This window comes from Anguilla anguilla, chromosome 17, assembly GCF_013347855.1.
Source record: "Anguilla anguilla isolate fAngAng1 chromosome 17, fAngAng1.pri, whole genome shotgun sequence".
Lineage (NCBI taxonomy): Eukaryota > Metazoa > Chordata > Actinopteri > Anguilliformes > Anguillidae > Anguilla > Anguilla anguilla.
In genome coordinates this window covers 2,821,755-2,836,344 of record NC_049217.1, presented here as the reverse complement: position 1 = coordinate 2,836,344, position 14,590 = coordinate 2,821,755, and the positions used below count along the sequence as shown (strand labels likewise).

At 47.9% G+C, this 14,590-nt stretch overlaps 1 non-coding gene and 1 pseudogene across 1 annotated transcript; both read right to left on the bottom strand.

Annotated features, from left to right (window-relative positions):
• Nucleotides 1–2,479: 2,479 nt before the first annotated feature.
• On the bottom strand, nucleotides 2,480–2,552 carry trnaf-gaa. Its single transcript has one exon. It is a non-coding gene; the product is annotated as a tRNA-Phe (tRNA).
• Nucleotides 2,553–7,000: 4,448 nt separating this feature from the next.
• On the bottom strand, nucleotides 7,001–7,177 carry LOC118217451 (annotated as a pseudogene).
• Between the last annotated feature and the right edge of the window lie 7,413 nt (nucleotides 7,178–14,590).

Sequence of the window (14,590 nt, the reverse complement as noted above, 5' to 3'; positions counted from 1 at the left end):
CTACAAGCTGTGGATAAAGGCCTATGCTAAATGAAAATGTTAAAACTGAAAGTGACATGCATATACTGTCCTTTCCAAATCATGTATGCCAGGGCTGTGTGGGCATTGTGATCGCAAGAAACGTTCAATAACAATATCAGTTTGTAAAAAGCAGAAATGTCGCTGTTGTCAAAACAAATAAATGAATCATCTGACAGGTTTACCTATATAATTTAACTTTACAATTTCAAATGCTAAAACGGGTCTTCAACATTTTCTAGTCCAGTGACCCCCACTCAGGCTCAAATGAATCCAGGGGTCCCCCCATGATAAGTTTAAAGTGATGTACTTATAAAAGGATCTTACATTTTCAAATACTTTCAATATTTAAAAAAATGTTTTTTTGTATAAACTAACATTAACTGCAAAATTAGTTAATTTCTCACACAGAGAAATCATGGACCCCACATGAAAGGACAGTTATTTAATTTAATCTGTATCTTAATAGCTTTACCAAGAACTTTCTTTGACCCACAACACACATGTAAAAGTAACTGAGTAGATAAATCATTTATCACATCAGCAAGTTTAATTATGGCAGGGTATGAGGAGGTAGAGGTTCACTTTCAGGAGATTTTTAATGAACATTATTTCTGTTTTAATGTATATTTTTGCATTGACCGGGATGTTTATGTGTGCAATGAAGCATACTTTAGACATTTTCTGAAGTTGTAAATAATAAGATGTACAAACACATGAAATTTATAGCAGCTATTCTATTCTATTTATAGCGAAACATACATATCTGTTTTAATATTGTACCAGTACTTCTTTCATTGAGCATGGCAGACACAGATTGCATGCACTGTACCAAATAGTTCCAAGTGAAATGAGGTATCATGGGCAAAAAGGCAGTGGCTCTAAAGGTAGCCTCTTAAATACAGCCACAGGGGCCAATTAACTCCCAATTAACTACTAATTATGACAATTGGCCAAGCTTCTAAAAAGTCATCACGTCAATGTCTGAAATATTCCAGACTGTTTAAAGAGACAGTCCACTTGAAGTATGGTGTATAACTTTTGACCAACTGGAATTCTGATGAAGAATCCAGAAACCTCATTCCAATCGCTTACCTTTACCTCCTTGTGTCCTTTCCTAAGCTTCACCCATCGGAAGGAACAATGACAGCGGAATCAAAGAAGCGTGTACTAGCCAACCGGGGACGTACTCGTTCAGCCAAACGTGTTTTGAAGCCACTATTTGTCACATCTGGCTTCTGTTTGAAGCCAGATGTGACAAATAGGGAGAGGTAGTTCCACAGGTTGATCATTTATGTCTCACTCTTTCCGAACTAAATACTTCCGCAAAGGATACCCTCGGGATTCCGTGCTCAAGCATCCTTCGGGAACTACCGATCTCCTAGATCCTTCAAGGAACATTTAACGAGTTGTAGTGTCCTTGACGATGACCGACCACTTGCGATTTCTGTGCCAAGCGAGGACGGTGGACACAAGGACAGATAAAATTAGCAATTGGAACTATTCTTTTTGGGTGTGTACCAATAATCTACTTTTTTCCTCCGCTCCCGCCCTACCACCTATGTCCTACCCAGAAGTGTGTGGAGGGGGGAGACTCGGAAAGGAAAGGAGAGAGGGAAGAGGTGTGAAGTCAAAATGACAGCTTATTTTCTTCTCCGTCATCAAAGTCGCTGTTTCTCACTGTTAATATAATATCAGTGTTCACAGTGAGAAACTTTTATTTCCCACTGTAGCATCTGAAATCAAATTTGGTGGCAATAGACCCATCTTCTGGACAGTCAGGTTCTCCGCAATCTCCGCTTTCTAAAGTTTGGATAGTGTCCGATTCGGTGGGATGGTCTTTCAATCTCTGTGGGCGTGAGCACGATCGCGTCAGGCAGAAATGTGAAAAGACTTCCGCGGTAGGACAAACCGATGTATCCTTTTCCGGGAGGTGACGAGAAGCACAGTCTGAAGCCGTTTCCCTAGTCTCATCCGATATTGGGACATTGGAAATAGGAAGGACACAATGATCGGTCTCTGGGGCACAAAAAAGAGGTGGTAGTGGAGGAAAGGAGTATGCCATTTTTGAGTATTGGGACGGACCCCAAGTGAGAAGGGAAACCAGTTTATCTCGGGCCGTTTTCTCATCTGCAATTCAATCACGCCTCAGCAAAAAGTCAATAGAGCCTTCTACAGTCAGTTCTCTCATTGCCCCTCCCCAGTAAGTAATCTGCAACAATGCAGTACAAATGATGATTGACAGCGATGTTCCCACACTGCCGCACATGGCTTTTCGTGCAGGTCCACATCTCAGGAACTTGGTCGCACGAAGGCCCGACAATCCTAAATGTTTAAACTGTACAAATCTTAAAACTTGATTTCACTCTGTGAAATCGGTAGCTTAAGCAGGAGGGTGAGCAGTCGGTAAACTCAGGCAGAGGGCTCAGCTCTACTCATCAAAAGACTATACACCTCCCATTGCCGAAACCCGGGATCGAACCAGGGACCTTTAGATCTTCAGTCTAACGCTCTCCCAGCTGAGCTATTTCAGCCACACAGTTTACAGCATTCCTCGGATTTGCCGGGGCTGGGCCTGGTAGGATGGACAGAAATCTTCCGCCAGGGCTCCGGTGGGAGCAGAAGCAGCACAAGTTCTGCACAAAGCATGCTAAAGTATGTCGGACTTGAGTAAAATTGCAACAGTTTCTTTAAAAAATACTTTAATGCGTTTACCCTCTCAACAATTCTTGCACAAATACAAGACATTGCAATTTCGAAGATACTGCACGTCTGCTGTGTCATTTTCGATATGGAACGAACAGAGCCACTGTCCTTGCTCCACATGGCTTTGTCTGTTTTGAGAGCACCATAACCAAAATGCTTGTCTGCTATGCAATACTTCTCCCTGGTATGCCTCTTCTAGTGTTAAGTGTTAAGTTGTTTTGTTACCCAATTTAGCAAGCTGGCTATCATCACATATTAATGGCAGATATAGTCAGCTAATTAACCTTGCTGACAGAATAATTTTTGCTGCATTGTACCAAAAACAACTGCGCGTACAAATAGGTTAAATGATTTTTAGCTGATAAGCATGCTTCCATTTTTTACCTAACATGAGCTTTTTGGGGTCATATAAATGTGCGACATTGGTTAGAAATGTTGCTATTAGTTATCTTAAAACTATCACTCCTCAACTGTATTGTGCTGGTGGCATTAATATCTTTGCTAAGGATAATATTCAGTGAAACATCTGGCTGCTTTTAAAGATGAACTGCAATGTTGACACAGCAACGCTACATGTTCCATGTGTGAAAGGGGCTCATGATTGACAACGACGTTCCCACACTGCCACAGGCTGCTCTCAGTGCATAGAACTGCAGACATGCAGCACACCTTTTTATAGTGTCAAGCGTAAATGTTTTTTTTCAACTTTCTGAGCAAAATTTTTTTAAAGCTTAATCATAACAATAAAAAAGTTTTCAGTTGTGTAGGCTCAGAATAAATGACAGGTTAGAACATGAACTTAAATCGATATCTGATGGGGGTATCAGAGTCTGGCTCCATTTTAACGGTGACAGTGTTAGTAGCCGGTTATGTTATGTAGGGGGCTTTGGTTTGAGGGGGGGGCAGTGTTACTAGTGACTAGGGACTCCTGTGTAGTGCATTGTGAGGAAGGTTGTGCATCAGTCTGAGATTGTTCTTTGAGGTCTGCTCTTGGGATTAGAGTGGGGGGATGGGGGGGAATAGAGTACGATGGTGGTGGTGGGGGCGCGGTGTCTCTAGCCCTGTTGGCATATGAGAGGGGGCAGTCTCGGTACAGATGTCCCCTCGCTCCGCACAGATTACAGGGCTTGGGATCACGGCATGCCCTGGTCTCGTGTTCACCTCCACAAGTTCTACACTTAACCACTGTGCAGGCTGCAGCTAAGTGACTTAGCTCGCTGCAGTTCCTGCACAGCTTGGGCATGCCATGATAGAAGACCACTCCCCTATTTCTCCCCAGCGTGACTGTGCTGGGGATATGACTTACTCCCCCCACTGCAGAGGGATCAGTTTTCTATTGAACTAACCATCTCCGAGCCCGTCCACACACCATCCTCATCCAGGACCTTTCTGGCTTCAGATTTTACAGTGGCATACCTGTCCAACCATGTTGCCACATTGTGGTCCTGTACAGCCTCGTTATAAAACTGCACAGTGACCACTTTGGACTCCGTGTCAGACCGGGGCTCAACTGCGAAGTTACTAAGGGGACTCCTATCTTTCCCCTCTCTGTAGAGGTTCCAGAACCTCTCCAGGACATTAGGATTTTTGAAGCTAACTTCAAATATATCTGTGGAACCAGGAACCTTTACCAGGCAGTTCAGGTCCGTATGCACAAAGCCCATAGCTCTCTGGAGCACTGCCCGACTAAATTCCAGGTGGGTCAGACCTGTCACTCTCGGCTCATTCCTGGCTGGGTCTGGGGCAGCTGCATTGTAGGCCCTCCAACAGTTGCTGGCTGACAGACGCCCACTATGGCTGCGCCTTCAACCCCCTGTCCTGCCGGATGGTCTTGGTTGGTGCAGCTTCCCCCCGCTTCTTCTGCCCGAATCCAGGTGGGTCTGACGGCATTGTGGCGGCGCATGCCTGGTGCCATCCTCCCTCTCTCCGTGTCCAGACTCCAGCTGAGGACACAAGGAACACAGGACAGCACTCAGGAGTTAGTCGCCCGTCCCTTAGGACTTGACGTGCAGCCAAAGGGGGGCCGACAGTGGCTCCCCCCTCTGCGTGGGGACCTCCCTGTACTGCAAGGTGCCAGGCATTGATCCTCAATTGAGGTCTCAGAAGACACCGTCCATTCCAGGAGGTGCACTGGTCCTTCTGTCTGCTCCTTGAGCTCGTCCTCCAGGTCTGGCCTGTTGGTCCTGCTGCTATCTGCTTTCCCCCAAACGCTTACGGAGTCCGGCCTTTTCCGCCGGTCTGGTGTTCCACCACAGCTGTGGTCAAACCACTGGTACTGTAGTTCCCCACCAGACCTTCAAAAGAGAGGAATAGATGAGAGACAATCCACCAGAATATGAGGCGAAAGATTTGTGCTGAATGAAGAGAAACCCCAGCACATGCCAAGAAAAGCAAAGTAGCAATAATCACGCCTCGGATGCACCTCATAGGCAACAACACTGCCACTGTGCAAAGTTTCTTCTATAGTTTCTCAGTTACAAACTATAGAAATTGTTCCTGAAAGTATAGTCTTAACATCTACCTGCTACACATTGAGATCCAAGTAAATTAGAAACTGATTTCATACATGATTGCCCTGCACGATGCTCTTTGTGTTCACAAGATTTTTGTTCATGTTTTAGACATTTTTTTGGCCTAAAGCTGACAATTATTAGCTTTTAACATTGTAGGTTACTACACACAACATTACACTGTAAATAAATATTTTATAAGTAGCATTATCTAGCCTATATATATATAAGTTTTAAGAAACTTAAGTAATGATGAAAATCATTGATGAAATTCAATTTATGCTTGCATAATCCATAATGCTTATATCCATTATTCCGTTGATCAATTACTTGTACATGTTCCGGGTTGCAAGTAATTTCCACAATCAGCATGTCATTGCAGTGCGTACGTTGAGTCCAAATGATATAAACCATGTACCTGATCATTGAATATATTCAGCCAAACGTCACCAGTATTAACTGTAGCCACTGATGTGTGGATACAGGTGTTTTTGAACAAATACAACCGACATAATTATAGGTTTCATATGCCATTCTAATGCCAAAAGAGAGGCAAGAGTGAATACATTTTGTATGGAAGACCAGGAAAAGTTCATTTTGCAACAGTAGTAGTAGTAATTTATTTTGGACCTTATTAACAATTTTCCAACAGTACATTTAGAAGAAAGTGTAGAAAGTGTGTTTATTTTCTAGGTGGCTAAGGTATTGTCTTGTTTATAATAAATTTAAGAAATGTAAAAAACAGTCACGTCATTTTTCAATCTACGCTTTCGTTGTGCATATCAACTCGTGGCTACGGCTTTATACCTCCAAACACCGCACAGGAGCATGCGCACAATGGCGGGGAAAACAAGCAATGAACTTTGCGACTATAGACATCGCGACTAGCGGGTGACTCTGCGTATCAACTGAATTGTACGGACTTGTAATTGCATGGGTCAGGATGCGTGGGGGGGTTGGACCCAAACGCAGAGGTCAAAAACACAAAACTCCAAATGAAGGGAAACAAAGACTTTACTAAATCAACAGGGAACAAACAAAAGGCCACGAGGGGCAAAACCACAAACACAAAAAGATACTTAAGAACCTAAAAAAAACCAAAACAGAACACAGGCAGGGCGGAACACTGGCAGGACAGAAAACACACAAGGCACAAGCGGAACCGAAGCGGGCAGAATATATACATTCAGGAGAGAACACAAGTGGAAACAAACACAAGGAAACCAGAACATAGACAGGAACGCATGGAGCAGATTTGAGGAGGGGCGCACAGAAGAACCAGACATACCGCAAGAATCCAGCACCTGAGTCAAGGAAGAGGGCAACTTAAATAGAACACACTGACGAGACACAGGAGGGCACCATGAACAATCAGGCCATGGAAGGGGAAGGGAAAACGAGACAGCCAGAAAACAATGATTAGACAATTGGAAACAATCATACAATTAACACAGGGGGAGCAGGACACAGAACAGAAGTGTTTTGGCGGCCCAACAGGGAAAACGCAGACAGGAACGCAGGACCATGACAGCATGCTACCATGCAATCCTTCTTAAACTGAACACGCAGCAAAGCCGGGTTAATACGCACTAGCGACTAAAGCTGAAGGAACGCTGCAATCGATCCAAAACGTCTTGTCTAAGTTTTTCTTAAATCGCCTTTGGCATAAACACTAAATATTGGTTAACTAAAACACATTGCAGAATAGCTGTATTTCCATTATAATATGACATATATTCTACAAATAATCTTCAACCGTTAAAGTAACCACTCAGAACGCATCCCCTTCTTCCGAATTCTTTACAAAATCAGAACGATCATCAAAGATAGAGAGCGGTTAATCAAAAGCAATACTCTCTATCCGTGTCGCGCTCAGAAAGGAATGGATTACCTCATCATTGTGGGTAGCGAGACCAAACACTTTCAAAACGCATTTCTCAGCTATAATGTATCTTTATTGGTTTAGACATTTTACATTTTTTAAAACGTATTCCTTTAAAAAGTCAAAAGGAACAAAAATTACATTCAAACATAGACATTCCCTAGATTACAAAAAAATCTAAACACTCAGAAAAAGGAAACCTAATACAAAACAAGCCTACCTATATTTTAACTAATAATCACAAGACAAAATTATTTTAAGAATATTTACAATAAATACTGTGTTCCTTAAAAAAATAAACAACAATACGTGTGCTCGGGTTGGGGTGAAGAGCGGGTGCCCCTCCTAGGGGGGTGGACTAGCGACATAGCTCAAGAGGTAAGACCGATTGTCTGGCAGTCGGAGGGTTGCCAGTTCAAACCCCGCCCTGGGCATGTCGAAGTGTCCTTGAGCAAGACACCTAACCCCTAACCCCTAACTGCTCTGGCGAATGAGAGGCATCAATTGTAAAGCGCTTTGGATAAAAGCGCTATATACATGCAGTCCATTTACCATTACCATTTGGACTATATGATGAGTTCTTTCCAGTGGTCCACCCCCCATTTCTCTCTCGCCAGGTCCTTGTTCTTTCGGAAGTCCACCAGCACGCCGTCCTGGAGGAGGTTCTGTATCCTCCTCCTGAGAGTGACCAGGTCCACTGATGTTTTTTGGTAGACCTTGATGTTTCTTGTCTCCCACAGGACCTGCCTGATGGTGTTGATGATCCCCCACTGACGCTGGAGCTCCATTGTCTTTAGTCCCTCTCGGGGACCATAGAGAACTCTCTCAGCCGTCAGGGAGGACCTCGGCAGCAACCTGTTTTGGGAGACAGAGGAAACAACAAGGCCCCAGACCCGCCTAGCCACGGTGCACTCCCAGAACAGGTGGTTAATATGTTCCGAGTCAGTGCAACCGTGGGGGCAGCGCTCAGTGAGGGCTAAGTGCCTGCGGTACATAAAAACTCTTGTGGGGAGACACCTGTGAGCTGTCATCCAGGCAATGTCTTTTTGTTTGTTGGTAAGACACTTGTGTGTCACATTTGCCCAGATGACTTGCGGGTCCCAGGCCGGCCCTGACCTCAGGAGCGTGGCAGTCTCGTTAGATCTTAAATGAGCCATGATGATTTTATAGCTCCACGAGGTCAGGCCAGCCCTAGGCAATCCCGTCCTGAAAGCAAAGTCCTTCAGGGTCTGATAGACATAAGGGGGATCCCAGCTATACGGTATGGTGAGGTCCAGCACACCCAGGCCCATTGCCCGCAGGAAGGGGGTGGCATAGTACCTGGCAAAGGCACCAGAGGCCTTTCCCACCTTCCCAGCGTTCTGGACCAGGGCAGCCAGACCTTGCACCATAAGAATTGTAACTATGTCCGGGACCCCCCGCCCCCTATTCCTCTCCTCTTTGAGGAGGGTGGCTCTACTCAGTTTCTCCATATTGCTCCCCCAGACAAAGCGAAAGGCCAACCTAGCAATTTGTTTGCTGGTGGCCTTGTCTGGGGGAAACACCCTACCCACATAGAGAAGAATGGGCAGGACAATTGCCTTCAGGACAAGGATCTTACCCGCCATGGTCAGGGGCCGTGCACTCCAGCTCCTGCGTACAGGGAAGGAAACGGTTAGAGGCTCACTATAATAGGGAGACAGAAACAGTTTGCTCTTGTCCCTGTTGACCAGGGCGCCAGTGGCCGCACAGAAGTTGTCCAACACCTTGGTGGCACAAGCGATGGAGCGACTATCCGTGGCGACGATGGTAATGTCGTCCATGTACGCCTATCACCTTTAGCTGCTCTCCCCTAGCCCCCGGCAGCGGGTAACCCGCCACTCCAGGGCTGGCCCTGATGGCCTGGAGAAACGGTTCTAGGTAGATGACGTACAGGAGAGATGCGAGAGGGCACCCCTGCCTGACGCCAGACCTGATGGCAAACGGGTCAGAGGGCTGCCGGTTGACAACCACTCTGCCCGTTATGTCAGTCAGGCAGATCTTCGTCCAACGCCGGAGGGGGCCAGGGATGTTCATTCTCTCCAGCACTCTCTCCAGGCACACATGACTCACCCGGTCAAATGTCTTCTCCTGGTCGAGGCTGAGAAGGCACAAGGGGGACCGCCGCTCCCCGGAGTGGATGATTAAATCCCTCACGAGGAGCAGGTTGTCATTAATGGACCTCCCCTGCACGCTGCAGGTCTGGTCCGGTCCGATCACCGATGTAATCAGGCCTTGGAACCTCCTCATCAGCGCCTTCGCCATGATCTTATAGTCGATTGAGAGGAGGTTGATCGGTCGCCAATTACGGAGGTCCTTCAGGTCCCCCTTCTTTGGGACAAGAGCTACTAAGCTCTGTCTCAGTGAGGCCCCCAACCGCCCCTCCCTGTACGCCGCTCTGAAAACTTCAGCCACGTCCTCCTTCAGGAGATCCCAGTAAGTTTGGTAGAACTCGGCTGGGATTCCGTCAGGACCCGGAGCTTTGTGTTGCTTGAGGGAGAGCACGGCCCGGGTGAGCTCCTCGGTGCTCAACTCCGACTCCATCTGCTCGTCACCCAGACGTCTGTCAAGGCGGCCCAGGAAGGTGTCCATGAGAGCCCTGTCGGAGGGCCTCTCACTATAAAGGCCCCCGTAGAACTCCCCGGCCACCTCCCGGACCTCCGCCTCTTCAGACACCACCACACCTCTGTTGTTGTAGAGAGACAAGATGTTATTAGTCTTAGACCGCGCCCTGCGGAAGAAAAACCGTGTGCACTTCTCATCCTCCTCGAGGCCCTGGAGCTTGGAGCGGAAAGTAAATTTTTTCCGCTCTTCCCGGTAGAGGGTGGTGAGGCTCTGCCGAGTCCATGCAATTTCACTGCTAACATCCAGGCCTCGGGACTGGAGGAGGCTCAGTCTCTGGAGGGCAGCATTGTGATGTACAAAAACTGCCCTCCTTTCCTTCGCCTTCCTCCGCCCGACTGCCCGGAAGTAGCCTCGCACTCGCTCCTTCACCATCTCCCACTACTCCACCGGGGAGTCAAAGAGGTGTTTTAGACTCACCCACTCCAGGTAACGTCTCGAGAAGGAGAGTCGCACCTGGGGGTCTTGGAGATGGCTGGTGTTCATTCGCCAGAGCCCCTTACCCACGGTTATAGGTTTCTTCCAGGCCAGGGACACGGTCACCATGTGGTGGTCCCGACCTCGAAATCGGTGACGAGGATTCGCCCACTCTCTACGATGTTGCTTGATGTTATATGTACATAGGGATTTTTCACCAACGTGCCGACCCCATCAGCTCTGGCGATGTTAGAGCCAGACCAGAGAGAGTCTCCCATTCTCCATTCCTCCCCCAGAACGCCATCCAACTCCCGGAACGGAATGCCACATTCCTGGAGCAGGATGACGTCTGAGGGGACCTGAGACAGAATGGAGAATACTGTGTGTCTTTTGGCAGGGTCTCTGATGCTTCGTGTGTTTAGTGATGAAATTGTTAGTGAATGTGCCATGAGTTTTATTGTTGTGTATGATTTATGAACCGATGTTGCTGTTTGCGATGTCCTTGCATATTTTGTTGAGTTTTTGATTGACGATGTCCTGGTTATTGAGGCGCCTACTCACCCCCGGACCATGTGCACTCACAGGCCTCCCCTCCTGACTGCCTGGGAGGTTCCGTCCTGGAGAGGTGGGGGCAGGTGTTCTTGCCCCAGGCTTCCCCCCAGTCCCTGGAGGGCCCTGAGAGGAGGATGATGCTCCAGATCCTTTAACAGGGTCTGGACCGGAGGCTGGCTGGTCCCTAGTGATTCTAGGGTGGGCAGTGATGGTAGTTTGTAGGATTTCATTGTGATATATGGGCGGTGGTGTAGGTGGTTTTGTAGGGCGGGGAGGGGGCTCAGGCCTGGCTGTAAGTTGTGTTCTATGTTCCGGTTTGGAATGTAGCTGTGTCGATTGTTTTGTAGGTTGTGTTGTCTGGCGAACTATTGCTGGGTTGGGAGGTTGACTGGGAGGTTGTTGTTTTGCTGTGGTTGGGGATCTGATGCGTTTGCCCTTTCTTTTTTTGATTTTTTGCCAGGGTGTAATAGAATAGGATTCTGATGTTGAGGAGTCTGACTCCAACACCACAATGGGGGTGTCGGAGTCAGGCTCCTCCTTGACCGTGACGGGTTTGGTGGGACCTAGTTCGGCAGGGGGCGCTGTGGAGTTGGGGGTTCCAGGGGTGGTGATACCGCAGGTAGGGTCTTGTGCTGTGGTCTGTGCATGTGGGGGTGGGCTTCCAGGCTGGGAGGGGGTAGGAGTGGGTGGTCTGGTGCGTGGCATGGGGGTGGGCGGGGGAGGCGGTGGGGCCAAAGGGGGGGCAGCAGATAGTGGAGGGGGCGCGGTGCTCCTAGCCCTGTTCGCGTACGAGAGGGGGCAGTCTCTAAAGAGATGCCCCCTCGCTCTGCAGAGATTGCAGGGCTTTGGATCACGGCATGCCCTGGTCTTGTGCTCGCCGCCACACGTCTTGCACTTGACCACTGTGCAGGCTGCGGCTAAGTGACCTAACTCGCGGCAGTTCCTGCACAGCTTGGGCATGCCGTAGTAGAACACCACACCCCTATGTCTCCCCAGCGTGATGGAGCTGGGGATGTGGCATACCCCCCCTGGTGCAGAGGGGTCGGGTTTGAGTTGGACCAGCCATTTCCTGGCTCCGGTCCAGACTCCGTCCTCATCAAGGACTCTCCGGGCTTCGGATTTAACAAGACCATACCTGCCCAACCACGTACTCATGTCGTGGTCCTGTACAACCTCATTATAGAACTGTACAGTGACCACCTTGTTTTCCGTGTCGGACAGGGGCTCTACATCGAAATTACTGAGGGGGGCCTTACCCTTCCCCTCTCTATAGAGGTTCCAGAACCTCTCCAGGATATTTGCAGTCCGAAAACTTATCTCAAAGATATCTGCATTACCCGGAACCTTCACCAGGCAGTTCAGGTCGCCAGGCACAAAGCCCATAGCTCGCTGGAGCACTGCCCGGCTAAATTCTAGGCAGGTCAAACCTGTCACTCTCCTGTTGCTGTTTGGGGCCACGGCATTGCTTGCCCCCCCAGTAGCTGCTGGCTCAGCGGCGCCCCTTACGGCTGCGCCCTTCGCCCCTTGTGCCACCTGGGGGGGGCCACTAGCACCGCTGCCCCCTTCTCCGCTGTTCTGGAAGGTCATCCGGACGGCGTTGTGGCATCGGACTCCTGGCTGCACTCCCGAAGCCATCCTCCCTCTCCCTCAGGCCGGACCTAAGCAGGTAAAGGGAAGAAGCACAGGTACAGCGCTAAGCGGTTGCTGGTCCGTCCCAGGGGGACCAAACGTTGCCGCACCAAGGGAGCTGGTCGGAGATCAGCTCCGCAAGGCGCAGTGGGACCTCCCTTCCGGCAGATGGCGCCAGGCGTTGATCCAAGTAGCTGGTCTCACTGGATCCGGGCACCGCCACCGTCGTTGGGGGGAGGTCCTCGGGTCCCCCTGTCTGCCTGCTCCTTGGCCTCGTCCTCCGGGTCCACCTGATGGTCCTGCTGCGGTCTGGAGAGCAAGAGAGGAGAGCCAGGAAGCGAGGGCGAAGACTCGGCAAAGCTGGGATGGCCCGGAGAGCGAGCCGCTACGGGCCTTCTCTCCGGGCAGCGCTGAACTCCCCTCTGGACTCTGGCGTTGGGCGTTCCGCAGCAGTGGTGTAGGTCCCCAGATGGCAGGAGTCTTCTGGCAGGGGGGCTCCTGAGAGCAGGTCTTTCATCTGTGAGTGGGGGGTTCGGCAGGTCGTGGTCAAGCCACTGGTACCTGCTTCCCCCCAAAAGCTGTCGGGTCCGGCCTGGTCCACTGGTCAAACACAGCGGACCAGGCGCTTTTCCACCAGACCTTCAGAGGAGAGGGAGACAGAGAGAGAAAAGGAGAAAAGAAAAGAGAGACACCTGCTCAAATCACACCCCGCACATCCCTCGTCTCACACCTGGTAAGCGTGAGACGAAAGATTTGTGCCTGATGAAGAGAAACCCGGGCCCCCTCTAGAGCCGTTTGTCCATTTTGGGCTACTGTAGAAACATGGCGGTGCAACATGGCGGCCTCTGTGGAAGAGGACCCGCTCCCCAGTGTTGGGGAGTAGTGAACTACATGTAATTAAACTAGTAGTTTAACTACATTTTGCAGTAGCTTGCTGGTAGTTCAACTACATTCATATTTGCATAGTGATTCAAGTAGTTAAATTACTTTCTTGCCATTTTTTGTGTAGTTAACTACTGAAACTACAAACATTTTTGAGTCATATAAGGAAAGAAATTATTTTTAAATTTTATTTTACCTTTGCTTCTCTACTGTAATTGAACTGCCTATGGCCAGCCCCGCCCCCTTTTTTTTCATCCTGACCGCTGTGAAAGCATGCCCAGACAATGCATTCATTAGGCAGCCACCACCACATACTTGACCTTTGTGTAGTGCATGTACAAAAGGGTTCACCATGGCCATACTTGAGCAAATACATGACACTGACTAGCTCCACCGACAAAACGTAAGTTTTTACTTGTGAGCTATGCAAGCCAAGAGTATATACACTCTCTACTGCAAAGATGTTAAAAACAAATCTAAGAACACATATAAAGGTGAATGTATTAACATTGACTTTGCTAGCCAATTTAGCAGTTTAGATAAGTTAGCCACATTGTAATGTTACATACAGGCAAGTGATTTAATTCAGTAAACGTTAACGTTAGTCTAATTAAATGAAGTCTGTAGCATTAATTAGTCTGACAACAATTATGTTCTATCGAAAACGAACATGTCGCTAACCAGCTAACATCAGGTTTGCTGACATAAAGCAAACATTAGCTAACATTAGCTGACCTAGTCATACTGTTCTCATGATTTATTTTGCCGCCCATACAATATGGCGCAATGCACTTAATCACCTACTATTTGATTACAATCACCTGTGTTTGCTGACTAAGGTGTCTGCAATCAATCCAATACTATGAATAGCTTAGCCAGAATCATTCAAATGAAGGTCTGGCTAGGCTGAGGTTGGCTTGCTGTTCTTTTGCCATTTTATTTAAAGTTGATCTGGTGATATAGAGGGTAATTCTATGGACCACTGTAAATGTCATGCTATTTTATATTAGAAGTTACCTGGCTAATGGAGTAATCCTGCTTGGTGCAATACCCCCACCTGGACTCTAGTTTCTGCAAGGCAGGTGTCTGACTGATGGACATTATATACAAAACCAAAGCTGACATGCCTTGCACTTTCCCATGAATAGTGGGGTAATTTTTTTTTTTTTTTTTTTTTGGGGTTATGTATGACCTGTGAACAAGTGGGCACTTTTTGCAATAAACTCAATTGAGTGGCATTTTTTTGCTGGCATGTGACTTTTTTGTATTATACTTTGTTATAATGTCATATCACATGTACATTGTCAATTTGATCATTTTTTTACAAAGTAGTCTGAACTACTTTTTCTAAGTA